General features: G+C 50.5%; 1 long non-coding RNA gene across 1 annotated transcript; it reads left to right on the forward strand.

Annotated features, from left to right (window-relative positions):
* Positions 1 to 4302: 4302 nt before the first annotated feature.
* Positions 4303 to 22361, forward strand: LOC128102016 (uncharacterized). The gene is made up of 3 exons (XR_008215299.1): positions 4303 to 7964; positions 10683 to 10880; positions 17220 to 22361. It is a non-coding gene; the product is annotated as an uncharacterized LOC128102016 (long non-coding RNA).
* Positions 22362 to 22643: the final 282 nt, after the last annotated feature.

A 22643-nucleotide genomic window follows, 5' to 3' on the forward strand; every position in this document is an offset into this window, starting at 1 on the left:
CTGTTCAAATGTTGTCCCAGTAGGGTCTCTCCCTGAACCTGGAGCTCACCCACTCAGCTAGGCCAGCTAGCCAGCAAGTTCCAGCGATCTGCCTCTACCTCCCCAACACTGGGATTACAGGTGTGCACAACCACACCCAGCTTTTCAGATGACATCTTGGGGAATCTAACTCAGGTCCTCACGCTTCCACAGCAAGCACTCTCCTGACTGAGCCATCTCCCCAGCCCCACTCTTCCCCCCAAGATTAACTTTTATTATGTGTATAGGTGTTCTGCCTACGTGCATGTCTGTGCATCACACGTGTGCCTGGTGCCCACGGAGGCTAGAAGAAGTCATCGGTCCTCTGGAACTGGACATAAACAGTTGTGAGCTGCTGTGAAGGTGCTGGGAATTGAACCCTGGTCCTCCGTAAGAGCAGCCAGTGCTCTTAACCACTGAGCCATCTCTCCAGCCACCCACCCCTTTTCAAAACACTATTTTCAGATTGACATCTCTTGGCACTGGCCACTGCCTTCACTGGCAGCTGAACTCCTCTCCAGAACTCAGGCTGGTGTCTGCTCCATGGCCTCTTTTTCCGAAGGCCTTCCCCCATATGTTCTTCTCTTTCCACTCGATTTTCTTCGTTACTTTCCATGGTTCTCTTCGGTCTCCACTGATGTCTTCCCTGCCCACCAGAAGGTAGATCCCGGCAGGTCTTCCCTGCCTACCATCCTGAGCCCAGCGCTGAGAACAGCTCCCAGCACTTAGGTGTTCCTCAGACAGCTGTTGAGCAAGTCCATCCCACGGGAGGGAGATCTGTTTTATCGCTGCCTGGTGTTCCAGGGTATGAATGTACGATGTATCAGCCATTCTCCTGTTAGTGGACATTTGGGAGTCCACTGGCTGCTTGTTCAACGTGTGATTCCCACGTCCCCTCTTGTGTTCTACCAGCTGGACACCTAGAAACCTAAGAGCCTGGTGACACACAGCCTCCTACCTAGCTTCTCCTTATTGGTGACCTAGCCGGAGGAGATGATCCAAATGCTACCCAGGCAGAACTTGGAGACTATTCTTCCTAACTCCAGCCCCCTTTTTTTGGGACCAGGATCATGGTTGAGAACAAAAGAAAGCTATGAGCCCTTTCCCCTAGCAAGGCATCTCACAACCACCTGTAACCCCAACTCCGGGGATCTGATGTCCCCTTCTGGCCTCCAAGGGCACCTGTACTCAAGTGCGCATACTCACATACAAATGAACATATAATTAAGAAGAAAATACAATATTTAAAAAAGAAAATACATACACTTTGGGCACTTTTTGGGCCTTCCTAAGCTTGACAGACAGCTTGCAGGGTCATTGTGCTCAGCACTAACAGCATGTCTCAGAGGGAGGTACCTGCCCATGCAGAGGTGGGATGAGAGACTGAATGGACTCTGGTTGCCAACTGCTGGTGAGGATCCTCAACCCCCATCAGCCTGCAGTTAGAATAGCCTCCCTGGGTGGTCCCTGCACGACTACCCTGCTCCCCAGAGCACCAGGCTTCGCCTGGATCCTAGTCTGGGTCAGAGGGGATCCTAGGAGAGGCTATGACTGCCCTGGCCTGGAAGGGACCTGGAAGACCTCCAAACTTCGTGGTGGGTATACCCACCACACCTGCTTCCAGGTTCGCCCTTCCGTAGAATAAAGGATCCAGCCCCACAGCCAGTCCTAGAAGTGGGCAGGGCAGACATGGTTTTCCTTGTTGCTCAGATCGTAAACTGAGTCCCCAAACAAGCAGCCACCTGCCTGGGTGCTCCAGCCGGCTCCGCCCCATAAGGCGGCCCATGGAGACTCTTGCCCCGGGGCCCCATCCTGAGCCCGACCCCCGGCTTTGCCTGGCAGATGACCTCAGCTGCCGCCAATCCATTGGTTCCAGCTCCGGGGGGAGGGTAGAACAAAGCACGCTTTGTGGCCGGCTGTCCCCTCCCCGGCGCGGCCGCCTCCGGGACCCCCTCCGGAACTCCCGGCGACGCCCCCCGGCCGACAGCCGTGTAATGTCTTCCAGGCGCGGACTCTGCACACAGCCGCGGGGCCGCCTGCGGGCCGCCTCCCTGGCCCCTAGCCATCTCTGCGCTGAAAGCTGGCCCTGGGTGCCAGGCAGGTGTAGCCACCTGACAACTCAGTGCACCACCTTGGGGTTACCAGCTTTGGGGTGAGAAACACTGACGTTGTTCATGGTGTCGCTGTGGCCGCTGTTTTGTTTTGTGACTAGTCACTTCAGATTGACAGCCCTGGGTTCCGATGTCCGTGCCACTGACTAGCGTCATCCGGTTCAGAACAGTAAGAACCACCGACTGAGGGCCTACTGTGTGTCAGTGGTAGTGTGGGGTTCTAAGGAGAAAGAAAGAGCAGAAAACCCAGTTCCCAGCTGCCCTGGACATAGAAGAACCTCTCCAAGTCTCAGTTTCCTTGTCTATAAGGGAAGGCCGTGTGTAGGACGTTCCCCTCTCCCCACAGGGTGCTCCTGTGTAGCCCATGCTGGCCCTCTGGCTCCTCCCCCCTCAGCCTCCTCGGCGGTGCTGGGATTACAGGCATGGACTACCATCCCCAGGCTCTCCTGGGTTTTTAGAACTGTATTTCTTCCTCTGTCTTAGCCCTGCTCAGATGAGCACTCAGCTGGAAGCACGGCTGAATGGGTCTATCCAGAAGCCCGACACTTTTAGGACTACAAAGAGGGGGCTGCAGCAGCCCGCGGGCTTACAGAAAATTGAGAGATTCTGCCCTGACCCGAAGACCTCTCCCCTAAGAAGCAAGTTCCCAGCCTTTTTGTGGCTCTAAACTGTGGATGGAGGTGGCCTGCCTAAGGCCACTGAGAGGAATTCAAAGAGAGGCCAAGGCTTAATCCTGAGGAAACACCATCATAACTGCCCAGGTGATGCCCAGCCCTTTGTGCCCACAGGTAATGGAGTATGATCAGGATCTAGGTGTTTTTCAAGGTGGAGCCAGGGTCTTGCCCGTGGCTGGAACTAGATCAAAGGAATATCAAGGCATGATCCTCACTCAGCAGCTAGTGCCTTAAGAGACTCAACCAAGCATAGGACATACAGTGGGGCCCAGTTCCCAGGAGTCCAAAGGGTAGGGAAGGAAAGAAATACAGTTCTAAAAATCCGAGAGAAACTGGGTATGGTAGGCCATCTCTGTAGTCCCAGCTGAGGAGGCTGGGACAGGAGAATCAAGAGGCCAGCATGGGCTACATGGAAACACCTCATCGAAAAATACCAACCAACCAACCAACTAATCACACAAACAAATAAGAACATCAAGTGTCACCTTCAAGAGAAAGCCACAGGGACTTGGAGGGCTGGCTGGTGCTCTGGGGGATCACTGATCCTGAATTTCTGAATTTGTTTGCTTTTGTCTTAGATAAAAGGAAAGAGAACCGAGGAATGGCTGAGTGCTATCCTGGGGTGTGGGTGGGTATCCAGTGGCCACTCCCTCCCTCCAGATCCAGCTGTGGCTGCCCTCCATTTGTTAACAAGTATCTCACTGGACCCCTGGCCTTTCCTGCAGGAATCTGACTGGACAGCGGGGTTGCAAAGGGAGCCTCTGCCTCCTTGTCTTGTGCCCTCTCCTGTTTTTCTGTATGTAAGCACACACAGTCTCCTGCATTTCTTCTCCAAATGCAATCTTTTGCTCCTCACAACACTGTGAGGCAGGTGCAATGGCCACCTCAGCCTCGAAGATGAAAACTCAAGGCTCATATAGGTGAGGTCCAGGGGCCTGTCCTGGAAGATACCCCCGGAAGCTCATCTGATCCAACCACGGGCTGTGTCTCTTGAAGGCCTATTGCTCTAGGAAATGCCCAATGATTAAAGTAGGGGGCCTTCCACTTAATTCAGTACATATGGAGTACCTACTAAAATTTTAGTTATTTCATATGGCCCCTTGCCTGAAAGTGTTTGAAGATCACATTTAGAAACCGTTCCTAGGGCTGGAGAGATGGCTCAGAGGTTAAGAGCACCGACTGCTCTTCCAGAGGTTCTGAGTTCAATTCCCAGCAACCACATGGTGGCTCACAACCATCTGTAATGAGATCTGACGCCCTCTTCTGGCCTGCAGGGATACACGAAGGCAGAACACAAGAAAGAGAGAGAGAGAGAGAGAGAGAGAGAGAGAGAGAGAGAGAGAGAGAGAGAGAGAGAGAGAGAGAGAGAAAGAGGAAGGAAGGAAGGAAGGAAGGGAGAAAGAGAGAAAGAAAGAAAGAAAAGAGCCAAGTGTTGGTGGCGCACGCCTTTAATCCCAAAATTCATGAGGCAGAGGCAGGCGGATCTCTGTGAGTTCAAGGCCAGCCTGGTCTACAAAGCGAGTTCCAGGACAGGCTCCAAAGCTACACAGAGAAACCCTGTCTTAAAAAATTTTTTTAAAAAAGAAAGAACCCCCAAAATGCCCTTCCTTGGGGTAGCTCAGCTCATTGGCATCTTTCAGTTCTCAGCTGGACTATCTCCTCCCTGAAGAGGTCTCCCTTACCCCCAACCCTCTCTACCTCCCCAGCAGTCACCTCACCCCCGCCATCCCCTCCATTTCTTTCCCTTCCTTTTTAAAGTAGCTAGTTTGTTCCTAAGCTTGTGTTCTTGTTTTCTTTCTTGCTGTTCCTCCAGGATACAAGCTCTGTGCAGTCGGAGCCTGGTGGGCAGAGTGGCTAAGCAGAAGCGGCTGGGGCGGAGCAGCCTAGGGAGAGAGCAGGTCAGAGAGTGGACATCCAGGTGGAGGGCTGGAAAAGCTAATCATGGTAGTCAACTTGACACACCCACGAAGAGGGAAACTCAGGTGAGGCATTGCCTCCATGAGACTGGCCTGTGAGCATGTCTGGGGGGCATTTTCTGATTGTTGGGTGATGTAGAATGGCACTGCCCACTGTGGGTGGCACCATCCCCAGGCAGGTGGGCTGCGTAAGAAAGGTAGCTGAATGTGAGCCAGAAGCAAGCCAGCGAGTAAGCTGAGTGAGTCATGTTTGTTCCTCTGGGGTTTCTGCTTCAAGCTCCTGCCTTGGTTTCCTTGGTGGGCTGTAACTTGTAAGATGAAATGAACTTTTTCCTAAGTTGCTTTTGGTTATGGTGCTTAACACAGAGACAGAAAGCATACTAGGACTAGGGCAGGTAAAGGCGCTTGCCACCGAGCGTGGGGGCTTACGTCAGATCCTGGGCAGCCACGGAATGCAAGGAGAGAACAGACTCCAACACGTGTGGACCGAGGCATATCCGTGAGTGGGCTGTCACATGCAGTCACTCATGGTTATTATGCACACACGCATAGTAGAAAAACATTTAAAAACAAATATTCTAAAACAGCCACACACGGCTTGCATGTAGCATTCCTTCTCTATGTAGGCATGAGATAAATTTGGGCTTCTATTACTGGGTCCATCTAGAAGACACAGGCTTTGTGCATCTTAATTTTGTTTTAAAGATTCTCTTTTCTGTCTATCCATTTATTCATTAACTACAAATTTCACTGTGTGGTAGACATTCTTTGGGAGTTCGGCTACCTCCTCAGGACATCTGTACTGCTGCTTAACATTGAAATGGGAGTCTGACTTCTAAATTTATTTTTTAAATTATCTTTTCGTGTGTGTGTGTGTGTGTGTGTGTGTGTGTGTGTGTGTGTGTGTGTGTAAGTGTGTGTAAGAGAGAGAGAGGGAGAGAAAGAGAGAGAGCGTTTATGTACCCCACATGCATGCAGAATCCTGAGGAGCAGAAGAGGGCATCAGATATCCTTGATCTGCAGTTACAGACAATGGTGAGTTGCCATGTGGGTGCTGGGGATTGAACCCTGGTCCTCTGGAAGAGCAGCCAGTGTCCTTAACCCCTGAGCTGTCTCTCCAGCCCCCTGACTTCTAAATTCAAATGCATATATTTTAAAGTCACTTTTGAGGTACAATTTATACGCAACAAAATGATCTCATTTTAAGTGTCAGAAAATTTGGTTTTTGTTTTAATTTTGTTTATTTAGTTTATTAGTTTATGTATGTGGGTATTTTGCCTCCATGTATGTCTGTACACCATGTGCTTGCCTACTGCCCATGGGAGGACAGAAGGTGACAGATTCTCTGGAACTGGAGGTACAGATGCTTGTAAGCTGCCATGTGGGTGCTGGGAATTGAACCAGGCCCTCTGGAAAAGCAGCCAGTGCTCTTGACTGATGAGCTGTCTGTCCAGCTCCAAACATTTTGACAGACATACACAGTCATAGAACCACAGCGGCAGTCAAATGCAGAGCATAGAGGTTACCCCCTGAGTCTGTACTGAAGGCCCCAAATCCCTTCAACATAATGTATGGAGGGATGTAGCTCAGTGGTAGAGCATTTGCCCAGCATGTGTGAGGTTCAGGGTTCAGTCCCCAGCACCACACAGAGCAAGAGGACAGCTGAAAAGCCAATGGAAGGGGGAAGTCAGAATCCTCATCACATCCCACAGAAACTGAGCACAGGATTGGCGTGGAAACGAGATGCACACGCATCAGGATCAGATCCTAACAAGACAATATCTGCAGAAGCTGAGAGCCCGGATGAGAGAGCACGAAAGCTTGAGAGATGGTGGCCCCCTGGGTAAAAACTGCACAAGCCTGATGACCTGAGTGGCCTGGTGACAGGCACACAGCAGACCCCCAACAATGATCTATTGACATTGAGTGGAGAGCTAGAAAAATGAAACAGAAGGCGGACTGGTAAAATACAGCCACACACGCATGAAGACCTGAGTTCGATTCCCTAGAACCCACTTTAAAAAGCTGGGTGGCACACACTTGTAACCCTGGTGCTAGGGATGAAGGGACAAGCAGATTCCTGGGGCTTGCTGGCTAGCCAGCCTAGTCAAATTGTCAACGCCAAGCCAGTGAGAAACTGCATCCAAAAAACAAGGTTAATGGTTCCTGAGGAATAACACTCCAGGTTTACCTCAGACCTCCACATGAAAATGCACACACATGTGCATGATACTCCCAACTCACATACACATATACATGCATGCACGCGCGCGCGCGCGCGCACACACACACACACACACACACACACAAAAAAAAAAAAAAACACATGCACACAAAATACTCAAACACCCATGTCTTCCTCAGGTTACTGAACTGTTGCTCTAACAATCTGCCCATGTTAATCAAGGAAGGCTTTCCAGAGGAGGCGACCCGTGAACAGGAACTTGACAGAGTGCATTCTCCTACTTACCAGACAGATAGGGAAAGAGAAGCACAGAGAAGTAATGAAATTTGTTCAAGGACACACAGGAGGAAGAGAGAAACAGGGGCTAGACAGAACCCAGCACTTGGGGTCCCAACCCATTCCTCCCAAGCGCCAGGTGGGTCCTAGAGCAGCAGGCAAGAGGGAACCTGGGGAGAGACTCCCAGCCAGAGTCTGGAATCCATTTGCCAGGCCAGCAGTGTTTTCCCAGGGAGAAGTGGGAGGCCCTGGCCTGTCCCCTCCCCAACACCATCTGTTCCCTGTTTATTTATTTATACTTAAGTCTCACCCTCCAGCCCTGCTGGGGGCACCAAACATACCAGCGTCCCTGCAGAGACAGCTAAGGGGCCAGAGGGACTGTCAGACCGGTAGGATCGGGCCTAAAGGGCTCATGCCCCAGCATGGCTGTCCCTACTGTGAAGCTGCCTTACCTTAGTTCATACTAGAGGCTCCCGTGTGAGCTTGGAAGGGCAGAGCCAGCACAGCATGGTGGCCTGAGCCCAGCACGGCCACCATCAGCCAAAGACTGCTGCCCAGTTCAGTGACGCTGCTCCATTCCATATCTGCAGGGTCAGCTCACACATCATTGAAGGCCCACCAAGACACAGCCCCTGTGCCCTCTCCAGGACCCTCCCCCCAGGCCCTGGCCTTGTGGAGGTTAGTGATGCTGGTGCTCCTGGAGTCAAGATTGTCTGCTCATCTGCAGGGAAGGCACAGCGGCATGAAGCAGCGATTTCACCTCTGTTCCCCAGAGGCCGCCCTGGTACGGCTGCCTGCCACAGTGGTACCAAATGCAAACTTTGGGAAGCTGGGTCCCACGGTTCACTAACCCCAGTGCACTGAAAGTCTAGCTGGGAAGAAAGCCCAGGCTGCCCCAGGGCTTCTCAGTAGTCACCCACTCCAGCCCTCTACATACAACCTTCCTCCTCTTGATCTATAAAGCCAGGGTGCCTTCTGCCTTTCCCAGAGACCTTCCCCGTGGTCCTTTCCTGGTTTGAGCCTTACTCTATTTTGAGTGCAGTCCCCTCTGTCCCCATTGTCCTCTCTGAGACGTGGCCTGCTACACAACCTCCCCTGGAGCCCACAGGAGTCCCTGCTCATTTCCCTGAAGCCTAGGTCTCCTCTCTTGCTCACATCGCCTGTTTGAGACTTCCTCCCTCATTGAGGTCCTTATCTTCAGGCAACCCCGTCTCAGTGTCCCCTCTGGGCTCAGGCCCCTTTGCATGGCACACAGGGCTAGACTCCCATGGTACCCTCAAAAGGCTTCTTGGAGTGTCATGGGGCGTCTGGGCAGACCCCTCATTCTGAGGTCCGTACTGCCCTTTTGAAGCTACGGGAGCAAGGGAGCAAACGTCTGCAAGGCCAGGGAGAACTGGATGGGTTCACTGTGTCTGGGGGCTTCCACAGCTGGACAGGAAACTGCAATAGGAGTCCTAAGAAGCCAGCGAAGCGGGAGGGGACATGTGCTGGCCACACCCCTCTGCCTGCTGGACCTTGTGGAGGCTGTTTTCTTCCTCATTGTCCTGGGGAAACTGAGGCTTATGAAGAGCTTCCACCCACCAGTCTTGCAGAAAATCTGCACTGGTTTTGAACTCAGGTTAACCCCATATCCCAGCTACTCTCAGCTACACACCCAGGTCTTCCAAAGCAATACTGGCTAAGTCCACTCACTTCAGGTCCTGCATTGTCCAGGCCTGGTGAGAGGGGGAACCAGGAATCTCAGGAAGGATGTGAATTGTTCGGGGAGCAGGCAGGTGTCCAGGGTGCTCTGTCTTACCCTCCTCGGTGCTCGATCTCCCACCACAGTGGGCCCCTGGACCCCGCAGTGCCTCCTCATCTGGCTTCCATGTGCGTATGCTGCACCTGAGTACACAGGCTGGCCAATCTGTCTTGGACTGTCAGAGGATCAATGGGGCTCCCAAGACCCACACAGCAGGGCGCTGGAGGGGAGTCCCTAATGAAAGGCAAGAAGGGGACCTGGCAGGCATAGCCAGGCAGAAGAGAACAGCCAGGCTGAGGGTGGGCTCCAAGGTGGAGCCGGTAGCAAGGGAGCCCCCACCCCCAAAGGCCCAGATCTCAGTGCTAAGACCTGTGGGCTCCCTGTGTGAGGAGGTGGGAGGTAGGGAAGCAAGCTGGTTTCCAGGCTCACGTGCTCTCTGACCTTGAGGACCGTCATTTACTCTCTCTGAACCTCAGGTTCTTTACTCTTGGAAGTGAAGGGCTGTAGCTATAGCTTAGTGGTGGAATATTTGTTTACATGTGTGAAGGCCTGGACTTCATGCCCAGTAAGGAGGACCAGGGCAGAGGCTGCACTACCTGGTATGGTACCACAGGGAGTCCTGAAGGCCTATGCCAAATAAGAGGTCTCTTTTTAGGTACAAAAAGGACTCCAAAATTTGAGCAAAATAAAGCAAGGTATAGGAAAATGCTGCATTCAGCTGAGCCTTACAAGCAGACCTATGGATATTTTAGTTTGCCTGTGTATCTAGAGACAGGGGTGGGAGGTGGGGGGGGGGGATAGGGGTGTTGGAAGGGGTCTGGCTGGGCATGGCAGTGCCTAGCTGCACTCTGCTGAATTCTTGCTCCCTGCTGGCACTTTCTTTGCTCAGATCACAATGACATCTGGTGTCATTGAGGCAGGAAGTATGAGAGCCGCCAGGCAGATGCCACCTTCGTCACTGACCAAACTGAATAGACGAAAAATGGGACAAAGCAGCACCATGTGCCCCTCCCCCCACAGGCTTCCTGCTCTGAACCTAATCATGAACAAATAACAGAAGAATCAACTGATTTGTAGTCTCCAAATATTGTCAAGCAGGGTGTGTCTGAAATCCCAGTCCTGGGGAGGCAGAGACTGGAGGGCCAGCCTGGGCTTCATACCAAGGTACTGCCTCAAAACCAAACAAATGACTGAATCAAGGTTGTAAAAGTCAAAGAAAAGTTAAGAGACTGTTCCAGAGAAAGGAGACAAAAAAGATGTTAAAAACTAAATGAAAAAAAAATTAAAATAGTCAGGCAGTGGTGCGCACGCCTTTAATCCCAGCACACGGGAGGCAGAGGCAGGAGGATCTCTGTGAGTTCGAGGCCAGCCTGGTCTACAGAGCGAGATCCAGGACAGCCAGGGCTACACAGAGAAACCCTGTCCCAAAAAACAGAACAACAACAAAAAAGAAAGAAGCCCTCTACCACTGGATCTGGATCGGATGTGTCACTGGTTTGCTGTGAGGACATGGGCGGACAAACTGGTATAGGGTCACATCAGTGTGTCAGTGCCCAGGCTTTTGTGTCTGTGGTGTGATTTTGTAAGAGTACATTTTTGCTTTCTAGAAAACAGGATGCATGAGTTAACTTAGGGCTGGGAGGAACTGTGCCGGCAACTGCTGGCCATTCGGCAAAAGCATGGGCATTTAAGGAGTCTGAGGCCAGGGCACACAATGCTTTGGGCAGTCTTCTAGCCTGTCTGTATATCCGACATTGCCAGGTAAAAGCCAGTTGTGGATATGTCCAATTGATGCAACGACAATTCAGTATGCCTGGGTGACATCCTGAGTTCTTGGCACATGTGACTGCATCCCATCCTGACAACCACCCCAGAAGGTGTGACTACCTCCCGCTTTGTGTGGATGACAGACAGAGGCTGAGTATCTTGCCCAAAGTCACACAGCTGACTGTGACGGAGGTAATGCTCACAGATGATGATGGTGGTGGTGGTGGTGGCGGCGGCGGCGGCGGCGGCGGCGGCGTTGGTGATGGTGGTGATGGTGGTGATGGTGGTGGTGGTGTGGTGGTGGTGGTGGTGGTGGTAGTGGTGGTGGCGATGGTGGCGGTGGTTGATGGTGGTGATGGCGGTGGCGGCGGTGGCGGTGGTTGACGGTAGTGCTGATGCTTGTTAGCAGCATGGTTCCTGGAATGAGACTCTCACAGATGGGCTTATTTGTAATCCCTCATAAAAGTGCTGGGGAGTCATCAAAACCTCACCTGACCACACTCCCTCGCGTCACCCCAGCCACACATGGCCTCAGTAGCAGCTGAAACAGAGAAGGAGGGGAAGGCTCACAGAAGAGAGGACTCCAACAAGGCAGCTTTTGGTGGTTATCACCTATGCCATTGCGGGTCTTTCTGTGATGCAGCTTCCAGAGCCACCTGTGAGGAAAGTAACCCTCCACGTGCCCCACCCCCACCCCAACTGCTTGGGTAAGCAGGACTTGAATGGAATTGTTTCTCTGGTTTGTGGCTGCCTTCTCTTTTGTATGTTAACAAAAAATTCAATTTAAAATGCTACCTGCATAAAAAAGATGAGAAAAATGAGAGGAATCCTTGTTCTAATAGTCAGCCTACCATAGGTCAGGCTCTGCACTCACATGGGGACGAAAGCGATAAGCCAGAGCAGTGGTTCTCAACCTTCCTAAGGCAGCGACCCTTTAATACACTTCCTCATGTTGTGTGACCCCCAACCAGAAAACTGTTTCACTGCTACTTCATAACTGTAATTTTGCCACTGTTATGAATTGTAATGTAAATATCTGATATGCAGGACATTTGACCCTACGAAAGGTCGTTAAAACTCAAGGGGTCACAACCCATAGGTTGAGGACTCCTGAGCAAGACTCAATTCCTACCTCCAGAACCAACCAGAAAGGAAGTCCAAAGCCATGGCTGCCTGGAAAAGGTTTCACTGAGATTGGAGGCTCTAGGCTGTGTTTTGATGAATGTGTAGGAGCCCCTAAAATGATGAAAAGAGAAAAGGACTCTCCCTGGGAAGAGCAAAGCCTCGAAGGTAGGACCAGTGGGTTTCTGGGGTAGCAGCAGCACTATTCAAAGGGTTAGGACAGGAGATGGCGAGGTTTCATAACTCATGCCTGTAACCCCAGAACTTGGGAGAGTGAGGTCCAAGGTTGGCCACAAGTTCAAGGCCATACTGGGCTATGGAGTAAAACCCTATTTCATAAAAATGATGAGGAACTTGAGAAGCGGGCAAGAGCACAGGGGGAAAGGACTGAGACGCAGAGTTCACGGCACTGTTCCTAGAGAGCACAGCTAAGGCCACCTCTCTCCAGTGTGGTCTCCCCTCCACTCGCTCTCTGCTTCGGCCGTAGAGAGCTGAGTTCGGCTCCTTTTTCAGGTCCTTCTCATCTTACCTTACACCTGGTTTCATTGTCCTTTTCCATCAGTTTCTACTCTCTTCCTATGCCCTTAAGCATTGTGGGAAGCCACCTGTGCTCCACCGACACAGGGTAGGAATGGTGGCAATGGTCGTGGCAATGGTGGCAAAGCCTGAGATTTTGGAATGGGTCTGGCCCTTGCTCCCCTGATGGTCCTTGCCTTAGGGTTTCTATTGCCTCTGCTAGCACCTGAACTCACATACACAACACCCCCCTCCATACACACATAATTAAAAGTAAAATTGTTGTAGAATGCTATTTTAAGATGTGTTACATTCATTTTTGCTGTGAAACATTTGTTTAATGATGCAAAGATGTGTTACATTCTTTTATGCTGCATTTGTTTAACTCTGTGAAGCTGTGTTACTTTGCCTGTCTAAAACATCTGACTGGTCTAATAAAGAGGCGAACAGCCAATGGCAAGGCAGGAGAAAGGATAGGCGGGGCTGGCAGGCAGAGAGAATAAATGGGAGGAGAAATCTGAGAGGATCTAGAAGCCAGCCACCCAGCTACACAGCAAGCCACAGAATAAGAAGTAAAGAAAGGTATACAAGATAAAGACAAAAGCCCAGAGGCAAAAGGTAGACAGGATAATTTAAGTTAAGAAAAGCTGGCTAGAAATAAGTCAAGCTAAGGCCAGGCATTTATAAGTAAGGATAAGCCTCTGTGTATATTTATTTGGGAGCTGGGTGGGGGGCCCCCCAAAAGAACAAAGAGTAAAAAACAAACAACTACATAAAATGATTTTATTTTATAGACAGGGTCTCACTATGTAGCTTTGGCTGTCTTGGAACTCACTATGTAGATCAAGTTGGCATCAAACTCACAGAGATCCTCCTGCCTCTGCCTCCTAAGTCCTGGGATTAATGGCATGAGCCACTACACCCTAAAATAAATCTTTAAAAGAAAGAGAAAAAAATTAAATGTAGACACTTGAGTTTTGTTTTTTGTTTGTTTGTTTGTTTGTTTGTTTTGGTTTTTCGAGACAGGGTTTCTCTGTGTAGCTTTGCGCCTTTTCCTGGAACTCACTCGGTAGCCCAGGCTGGCCTTGAACTCACAGAGATCCGCCTGGCTCTGCCTCCCGAGTGCTGGGATTAAAGGCGTGCGCCACCACCGCCCGGCAGTTTGTTTGTTTGTTTGTTTGTTTGTTTGTTTTGGTTTTTCGAGACAGGGTTTCTCTGTGTAGCTTTGTGCCTTTTCCTGGAACTCACTTGGTAGCCCAGGCTGGCCTCGAACTCACAGAAATCCGCCTGGCTCTGCCTCCCGAGTGCTGGGATTAAAGGCGTGCGCCACCACCGCCCAGCCATGTTTGTTTGTTTTTTGAGACAAGGTTTCTCTGTGTCGTTTTGGTACCTTTCCTGGAATTCACTCTATAGCCCATGCTGGCTTTGAACTCACAGAGATCTGCCTGGCTCTGCCTCTCAAGTGCTGGGCTTAAAGATGTGCGCCACCACTGCCCAGCTTGACACTTGAGTTTTAAAAAGAAACTTAGTTCCTGACAGATAATCACTGTTGGATCCTGCATGTCCCTGCTATGCTGGGTTTCTCTCTCTTTATCTTGACAGTTGCTCCTGGGTTTCTATAAGAGACAATTTCAGATGCCTTGGGGTGGCTTAGATGAGATGCCCCTCATAAATCGCATGCATTGAATACTCAGTTGTTAGCTGGTGGCTGTTTGGGGAGGATTAAGAGGCCTTGCTGGGCTGGGCGGTGGTGGCGCACGCCTTTAATCCCAGCACTCGGGAGGCAGAGGCAGGCGGATCTCTGTGAGTTCGAGGCCAGCCTGGTCTACAGCGCGAGATCCAGGAAAGGCGCAAAGCTACACAGAGAAACCCTGTCTCGAAAAACCAAAAAAAAAAAAAAAAAAAAAGAGGCCTTGCTGGAAGAAGTGTGTCGCTGATGTGGGTCTCCAGTCCTACCACATTTGTTCCTACCTAGCTCCCTTCCCATTTTCTGGGTCTCTGTGGACCCACTCTGCAGGGGTCCTTAGGCACATTTTGGTGGCATACAACATCCTGCTGCGTGTCCTGTTGCTCTCTATGTTTATAGTTTGTATGTGTATAGCCATAAGTTTTCCTGTGTCCCGCCTGGTCCCGCAGCCACTCAGACCCAAGTAAACACACAGAGGCTTATATTATTTATGAACTGGATGGCCTATGGCTCAAGATTCTAGCTAACTAGATCTTTCTTCTTAAATTAACCCATTCCTATTAATCTATGTTTTGCCACGTGTTCGTGGCTTACCAGTCTGCTGGCAGTTGCTTCTCCTGGTGGCGGCTGGCGTCTCTCCTGGCTCTCTTTTCTCCTTTCACTATCTCTCTTGGATCTTCCTGCCTGGCTCCATCCTGCCCTGCCATAGACCAATAAAGCTTTATTCATCAACCAATCAGAGCCACACATATTCACAGCATACAGAAAGATATCCCACAGCATATATGTGCTCATGTTCATGTTATCAATGAATGCATACAGTTGTTCCAACACTGCACTTCACTCATGCCCCAGGTATGGGCTTGCTGGGGGCATGGAAGTAAGTTTCTATGGCTATACTGAAATATATACAAATATCCTTGTTCCCTCAGGAGCATATAAACTGAGGTTTCCAGTCCCCCTCTCCCAGAGGTCTTTCGTAAACATCTGATTCAACCTCTGTGATGCTTACTGTTAATTAACTGGCACCTACTGTTTGCTCTCTGGGCACCAAGAATTTTGTGGTTCCTATCCCTCAACAGCACTCATTGTTGGTGGCCTGTGTAAGATCCCCAGCTGGGCTTTGTCCCTTGTGCCTCTTCCCACACACAGGTTCCCGGAGCCTTTCTGTTTACAAAGATTTTGGTGTTTCCGACTCTGCAGCCTACCTTGCAGCCTACACTCCTGTCAGCCCCATTTCTCCAAGAAGCAACAGAGACATGGCACTCTGCTCCAGGCCAGGCACAGCTCTTCCCTACAGATCTGTCTGCCTCACTCCATCGGTAACTCCCGGATGTTGCAGTTATAAGAAAACTAATTTACAACACAGGAAGGAGCCAGCCCAGGCCCATTGGAGCATTGGAAGGGCTCTCAGGCAGTTGCCTGGAAATCCTGTTTATGGGCAAGGCTGGAGACAGAGCAGGAAGGAGGGCAGCATGGGAGATGCCTGGGTGTGCAGCTTCAAAGGCTTCCTGGCCTTTCCCATCCTCAGGGCCCTCAATTCTGCCTCTTCCATGGAGTGTTCTTCAATCCTGGCGATATCAGGCAAGCCCAGCCTCTCTATTGTACCCTTTTCAAAGCTCCATCCACCTCCCCAGACAGAGAGCAGAAAAGACACCAACATCCCTCGGGCTCCTGTAGTTCATCTTTTACTCAGGGGAGGGTAAGACATGAATAGGTGAAGATTCCCACCATGTATGGCTGGCTTTCTGGGATGGAGAGGATGATGCAGAGCAGAGAGAAGGAATAATGGATGTGTAAATACAGAGTGCCGTGTCTTAGGCAATTAAGGGCCATGGGGTTAGATACAACAAATAGAAAGCAACATGGATACTTGAAAGATGAGGGACTGGGCCAGGAAGAGTCTCCATGCCATGGAGCACTGTCCAGCACAAGTGCATGGGCCTTTAGCAGAGCATCTGGTGATTGAGGAGCAGCAAAGAGACCAGTGTGGCTGGTGAACACCAGCAAGCAGAGAGAGTGGGACCCAGGAAAGAGGTGCAGGACCCAGGAGAGAGGTGCAGGACCCAGGAGAGAGGTGCAGGACCCAGGAGAGAGGTGCAGGACCCAGGAGAGAGGTGCAGGACCCAGGAGAGAGGTGCAGGACACAAGAGAGAGGTGCAGGACCCAGGAAAGGAGACCACTGCACCTGGTCAGGAGACTTGCGAGGTCATGATCTGGTTGTTGCTCCAGTGAGCTGGGAACCAAAGGAGGGTTTCGTTGGGGGGGGGCATCCAGAGGATTTCTGTGGCCCCCAAGTCAGCAACACACTGCACAGTGAACAGAGTGCAATGGGGGAGCATGGACCAACTAGGCTATAGGAATCCTCCCAGGAGAGGCAGGAGCAGGTCCCCATGGTAGCAGTGACTTCATACAAAGCATCTCAACATGACACCAATTTCATCAGCTCATGTGTTCAAGCTGGGCATAGCAGGGATGGAGCTGTCGTAACCTTAAGGGATCTTGGACCTCAAAGGCTGGATAAGAGTCTATGGGTGACAGTTACAATTGTCAGGGGCCTCAGGACCAGATGATTTAGCAAACAAGACTAATGACAGGGATACTTCCATGCAGCCGTGCCAGTGGTCTGGGCACCCTCAGAACACTTGGCCTTTCTATAGCTCTGTACTCTGAGAACTGGACAGCCAGGGAACCACCTCTAATGTCATGGAGTCACCTCTGCCCCTTTGTGTTGGTCAAAGGCAACAAAGCCACCCAGACTCGAGTAGAGTAGACACAGATCCCCCCCTCACTTCTCTAGGGGGACCACCTTCTAAAAGCTTCACAAACACTTGGCATCTTTGAGACAGTTGAAGGCGGCTGTGTGGGATGGTGCTGGAGGTATGGCATGGACTTAAAACTGTTTCTGCTCCCAGGGGCTCAGAGCCCAGTGGCCAATCCATAGTCACATCTCAGGTGTGTAGGCAGCCCACCTGGTGAGCCAAGGCAGGCTTCTTGGAGGAGGTAAGCACAAGCTGCATCTTAAATGACAATGTCCTTGGGTACAGAGACTGGGGCTGCACATGCGCAGAAATGAGTGAGGGAAAGGTGGTAAGGTAGGCCCTGGTACCTGTTGTCTAGGTTGGAACTCTGCATTGCTCTTTACAGTGGGTGACGTGGAGCAGATCACCTCGTCCACGTGCCATAGGCTGACATTGTCTTTCCAGGTGGGAAATGCCTGTGAGATACCTGCTAGACAGAAAGAGTACTGCTGTTGGCTCTGCACAGAAGAGGGCATGGGGCAGAGATGCTTGTGGTTTTGAAGAGGGACCCGAGGCACAGGCCAGTGACTGGTAACAACTCTTCCCTGTCTCCGCTCACTTGAGAACAGGTAAGGAAGGGGTCACTTCTTCCTTGCACCCTCTTGCTCTGTCTCCTCAGGAATCCTAGGTGGTCTGTGGAAGAGATCACTGGCCAAGAATTGGGACCTCAAAGATAGTCTGTTAGATCCCTGCTGGCTCTACCCCACCCCCAGCCTGGGCTCTCCACAGCCCCTTCAGCGGGAATTCCTCAGTCCAGCATGGAGTTCCGGTGGATTTTATGGGCCAGCCACAAGCAGACAAACGGAGAAGAAAAACATCCCCCTGGAGCCCACTGGCCTCTCAGAACCTCACTTCCGCTCAGCCGGAAGGATGCTGAGCTGTTTTAACCCTGTGTGGGAGGTGACCTCGGAGATGGATTCAAGATCCTCCCTGCCCCCACCCTGAATTGACACTGGTCTTTCCCAAGACTCTACTTTCCCCCAAGCATTCGGCAAAGCTGTTTCAAAGGTTGGTGAGATGTCGGAGGATGAGGAAACCTGCCACCAAGCCCGACAACCTGAGTGTGATCCTTGGATCACATATGGTGAAGGAGAGAACTGACCCCTTCAGTTGTCTTCCGACCTCCACACAGGCATGATGGCATGCATGCCCCAATTCCCCAGTAAATAAAAAAAACAAACAAACAAAAACATAAAGGCACCTGATACCTGTTTGTGATCACGGCGAATCGACTTATTGGGTAGTACAGTATGGCAGACTCGCAGCCAACTGTCCTGTGAGAATGGGCCCAAGACAAGTGTAGGAAATAGGCAGTAAGGTGGGCCAGCATGGGTTTGCACGCATGGGAGCTGGAGATCCAGCTGGGCCTGTCTGGTTGGAAAGATCTTAATCCTGGCTGTGCAGATGGAACTGTCTCTCTGAAACCGGCTTCGTGAGACAGTTGTGTGCCATCGGGGGAAGGGAGCAGGGAAGGATGCCAAGCAGACACACTGTTGGGACTTGACACGTCACAGCCACTGTTACTGTTGCTGTCCCTTGCGTCCTTCCTCAAACCTGGCAGGGAGACCCCAGTGCCCACATTTCGTAAGTGGCACAAGCTCCCTTACTTGCCCTGTGCCCCACTTTCCCACTTACCAACCCGGATTTTGAGGACTGAGCATATTAAACTCCAGTCAGTCCCTACAGGTTCTGTGCGGGTAAAATTTGTCTGAACTCCACATGGACAGTAACGAGAGTGTGAATGGGGAGACTAGGCAAGAGGTGGTGATAACATGAGTCACCTGAGCACAAGTTCCCAGCTAAGGCCGGACAGATCAGCACTGCCTCCCGCTCAGCCTGTCACAGTGTCTATTTCAGACCACGTTTCCCAACCTGTTGTGCTTTTGGGTGGTGACTTGACTGTTTAAAATGATCCTTTGTGTTGCATGGCATCCCATCTAATGTTCCTTACTACAAAAAGATATGTGTGTTAAATCAGTTTTGTTGAAGTGTGAGGCATGATGTCACAGTGAACTCAAAGTGAGTGACAAGGACTCACATTGCAAAAGGGGTCCCTCAGCAGAGGTCCCCCATCACCAAGGAATTGACTATTGATAAAAATGTGACTAGCAGGCTCCTGGGAGCAAGTGCTGAACATCACTGCTTCAGGGGAGATGCATCTGAAGCGACCGAACAGCCTAGAGTCACAGAGCGTAGTGAACCCCACAGTACTGACAGGCTTGGGGGATCTGCAGGCATGGTCGTGAGTCACAGTACAACCACTGTCACCAGCTGGTGCGTCCACCACAGCGAGGGCTTGTTCTGTGGTGTCTACAGCTTCACCTGGGAAGCTGTCATCTGTCAGGACTGGCTACAGTTGATGGCTCTGGACTCATGAGAATTCATTTACAGACCTGCTCCCTGGACCTGGCCAACAGAGAGAACAGAGCAGTCAGAAGCACTTCATCCAGTCTCTACAGCCATACCTTCCTCTCAGCGTGGTAGCCCCAGGACACCAAAATTCTTTCAGTTGCAACTCTGAGCCCCAAAAGCGAGAGGGACCCAGAGAGCAAGCCAGAAGCTGCTGCACCTGTGGCCCAGTGTCTAAGGTCACAGAAGGTCAGCTCTGCCACGTGACTGGAGCTGCCCCTTTGCCCGCCCAGACTCACTGAACAGGGACAGAGAGCTGGGATTTCATTTCATTTCCTCTCATGAGACAGAGTTGTACTAGGTAGCTCAGTTAACCTCAAACTTGTGGTCCCTCTGCCTCAGCCTCATGTGTGCTGCAAGCCTCATTCCTGGCTCAGACCCTAGGTCTCTTTTTTTAATAATTTATTTTTATTTTATGTATATTGGTGTATTGCCTGCATATATGTCTGTGTGAGGGTATTAGACCCCCTGGAATGAGTTTACAGACAGTTGTGAGCTGCCATGTGGGTGCTGGGAATTGAATCCGGGTCATCTGGAAGAGCAGCCAATGCTCTTAACCATTGAGCCATCTCTCCAGCCCCTCAGATCCTAGATCTTTAAAAAAAAAAGTTATTAGTATATAGTGATTATACATGGTAGCAGTCTTTGTTATGATATTGTCACATATGTCTATAATATAATTTTATTATAGTTACCCCTGTTCCCTTCTCTTGTCTCATTCCTACTGGTGCCCTTCCCCTTCCCAGTTAGTCCTTCTTCTGAACACAGGCTCCATCCTGCAGGGAAGCTCCTTAAACAGGAAGGTAAACAACTCAAAACAGCTTCAGGAAGTCCCTGAAACTGACTGGATTCACTAGTCCCCTCCCTGCCAGAGAAAGCAATGAAAGCTCAGAGTCCCTCAGTAGCTGAACTGAGCTGAGCTACAAAGAAGATCCTCAGCCAAGCTGAGGTAAAAGAAGCAGAAACCAGCGGAGCTGCCTGAAAGACATTTAGACCAACTGAACTACATGCAAGGACACTTTTCAACCAGTTGAGCTGCCTGCAGGCTGTGCAGTGTGCTCCAGATTCCCACCCAACTTTGTGAGCTGTCACCCATGCTGGGGTGGGCTTTGGTGATACAGCTGTCTTTGAGACATTTCTGCTCCTATAAGCAACCCCCACCCATACTCCTGTAAGTAACCCCTTAAAACTCATTGGTTCACCAAGTTGGACCGGGATAGTACCTGTACTTTGGTCTGTCACGGGTTCCCTACCTGGGTGAGTAGACGTGTGTTACATCTCCTCAGGAAAAGTTTTGTTACAGAACAGTGGTGTGTGTGTGTGTGTGTGTGTGTGTGTGTGTGTGTGTGTGTGTGTGTATACATGTGTGCTGTGGGATGTAAATATGTGTTGCTCTGATTGGTTGATAAAGAAAATGCTGATTGACCAGTAGCCAGGCAGAAAGTATAGGCGGGAAAAGCAGACAATGAGAATTCTGGGAAGAGGAAGGCTGGGTCAGGAGTCACCATCCAGACACAGAGGAAACAAGATGACAAGACAGAACTGAGAAAAGGCACCAAGCCACATGGCTAAACATAGGTAAGAATTATGGGTTAAATTAAGTATAAGAGCTAGTCAGTAATAAGCCTGAGCTAATGGCCAAGCAGTTATAATTAATATAAGCCTCTGTGTGCTTACTTGAGGGACGCAAGTGGGAGAGATTTGTCCTGACTGCCGGCCAGCCGGGACACAGGAAAACTTCCAACTACACATGTGTACATGTGCATGCAGTGGTTTCATCAGGGTTGCTTGCAGAGCGTATGTAAGAGGCTGTCTACCCAAGTACAACAGCTTATGAATAGCTCCACCATGGAGGAAAGTGTCCCTCCCTTCCCCAACAACCATTAGCTGTCAGGAGAAGTGGGGCTTCATATGATGGACTGGTTGGTTGGCCCCATCTTGTACTTGTATGCAAGTGACCACAGCTGCTGTGGATTCAAGAGTGTAATGGCCATGTCAGGCTTAGAAGACATCCTTCTACAACATTCCATGCCTTCCTCTGGCCCTTAGCATTCTTTCTGCCACCCCTCTTCCATGATGTTCTCTGGGCTTTAGAGGGCAGACCCCAGATCTTGATAGGCAGAGTGGGGGTGTCATGTTTTTAAGCTACTACACCTGTCAACAGACAAGAAAATGAGAGGTGTGGGCATCTACCTGTACCTCTCCCCCAGCTGGAATCCTGCATGAGCTCTCCCTAACACCTCCAAGACCAAATTCCTATTCTGGAGCACAATGGTGATTATTACCACACCCAGTTTCCAGGATGTTGGGGATGGAGTAAGACAGAGTATTCAGCGTTTAGTTCAGTGCCTGGTGCACAGTATGCTGTGGGTGGTAATGGCATTGACATTCTTCCTAATAACACCTGAATATACCAGTAATGGCTTGCTTTTGGCTACATGTAACAGAAACCTCCATAACTGGTTCACCAAATAGGAACTTCTGATTTTTTTGTGAAGCTGGAAACTACTATGACTGTTTAAAGAATCACCAGAGGCCCAACTACCCCATTCTTGGCATGGGACTTCTGTTTTCCCAGCTTTGAGCTGGCGCCTGTGGCCCCAGGAATTCATCTCCGTTCCAGGCAGGAAGACATGAAGGGTAAAAGCCAGAAGCCTTCTCAGGAATCTCTATAATTTCATCTGGGGAAGTGGTCCTCCCTAGGAATCTCTATCCTCATCTCACTGGCCACCCCTAGCCACACGGCCACCCCTAGCTGTGAGGTAGGCTGACAAGTATTTCCAGCTAGGCTGACCGGCACCCTAGACACACTGGGGTTCTGAAGATGCATTTCTAAGGTAAGGCAGAGAGCAGCGTCAGTGCGCCTAACCTGACCAAGCCCACAAACATACCTTTCGTGCCAGGACTACCGTGGACCACATGGGGTAGATTGATGTTTTTTTTTGTATCAATAAGCACTCTCACTTAGTATAAACCCCTAAACTGCACTCAGACCACTTTTCCCAGGAAGCTAAAATCTCACCCATGTAAGCTTTCCTTTCTATGACAAAATGCCTGGAATCAACTGAGAAGGATGAAGGATTTATTTGGACACTGGGTTTTGAAAGTTTCTGTCTCTCTATGCCGACTGGATCTATCTTTTTTTTTTTTTAACCTAGGTCGAGGGTGAAACATTGTGGCCAGCCAGAATCACTCATTCCATGGCAGCTAAGAAGAAGAGAAAGACCAGAAAAGGACAGGGTCACAGACATCCTTTTCTGGCATGCTTGAAGTCACCAACTTCCTCCAGTCTGGCCCCACCTGTTAGTTTCTGCATCCTCCCAACAACACCATCAAGTTATAGATCTTCAATGGTGTCAGAGTTCTCATGAGCCAAGCATCTCCCCAAAGGCCCATAGCTGGCACCAAGGTCTTTATGTA

The sequence above is a fragment of the Peromyscus californicus genome, unplaced genomic scaffold, assembly GCF_007827085.1.
Source record: "Peromyscus californicus insignis strain IS unplaced genomic scaffold, ASM782708v3 Scaffold_7__1_contigs__length_154581171, whole genome shotgun sequence".
NCBI classification, from domain to species: domain Eukaryota; kingdom Metazoa; phylum Chordata; class Mammalia; order Rodentia; family Cricetidae; genus Peromyscus; species Peromyscus californicus.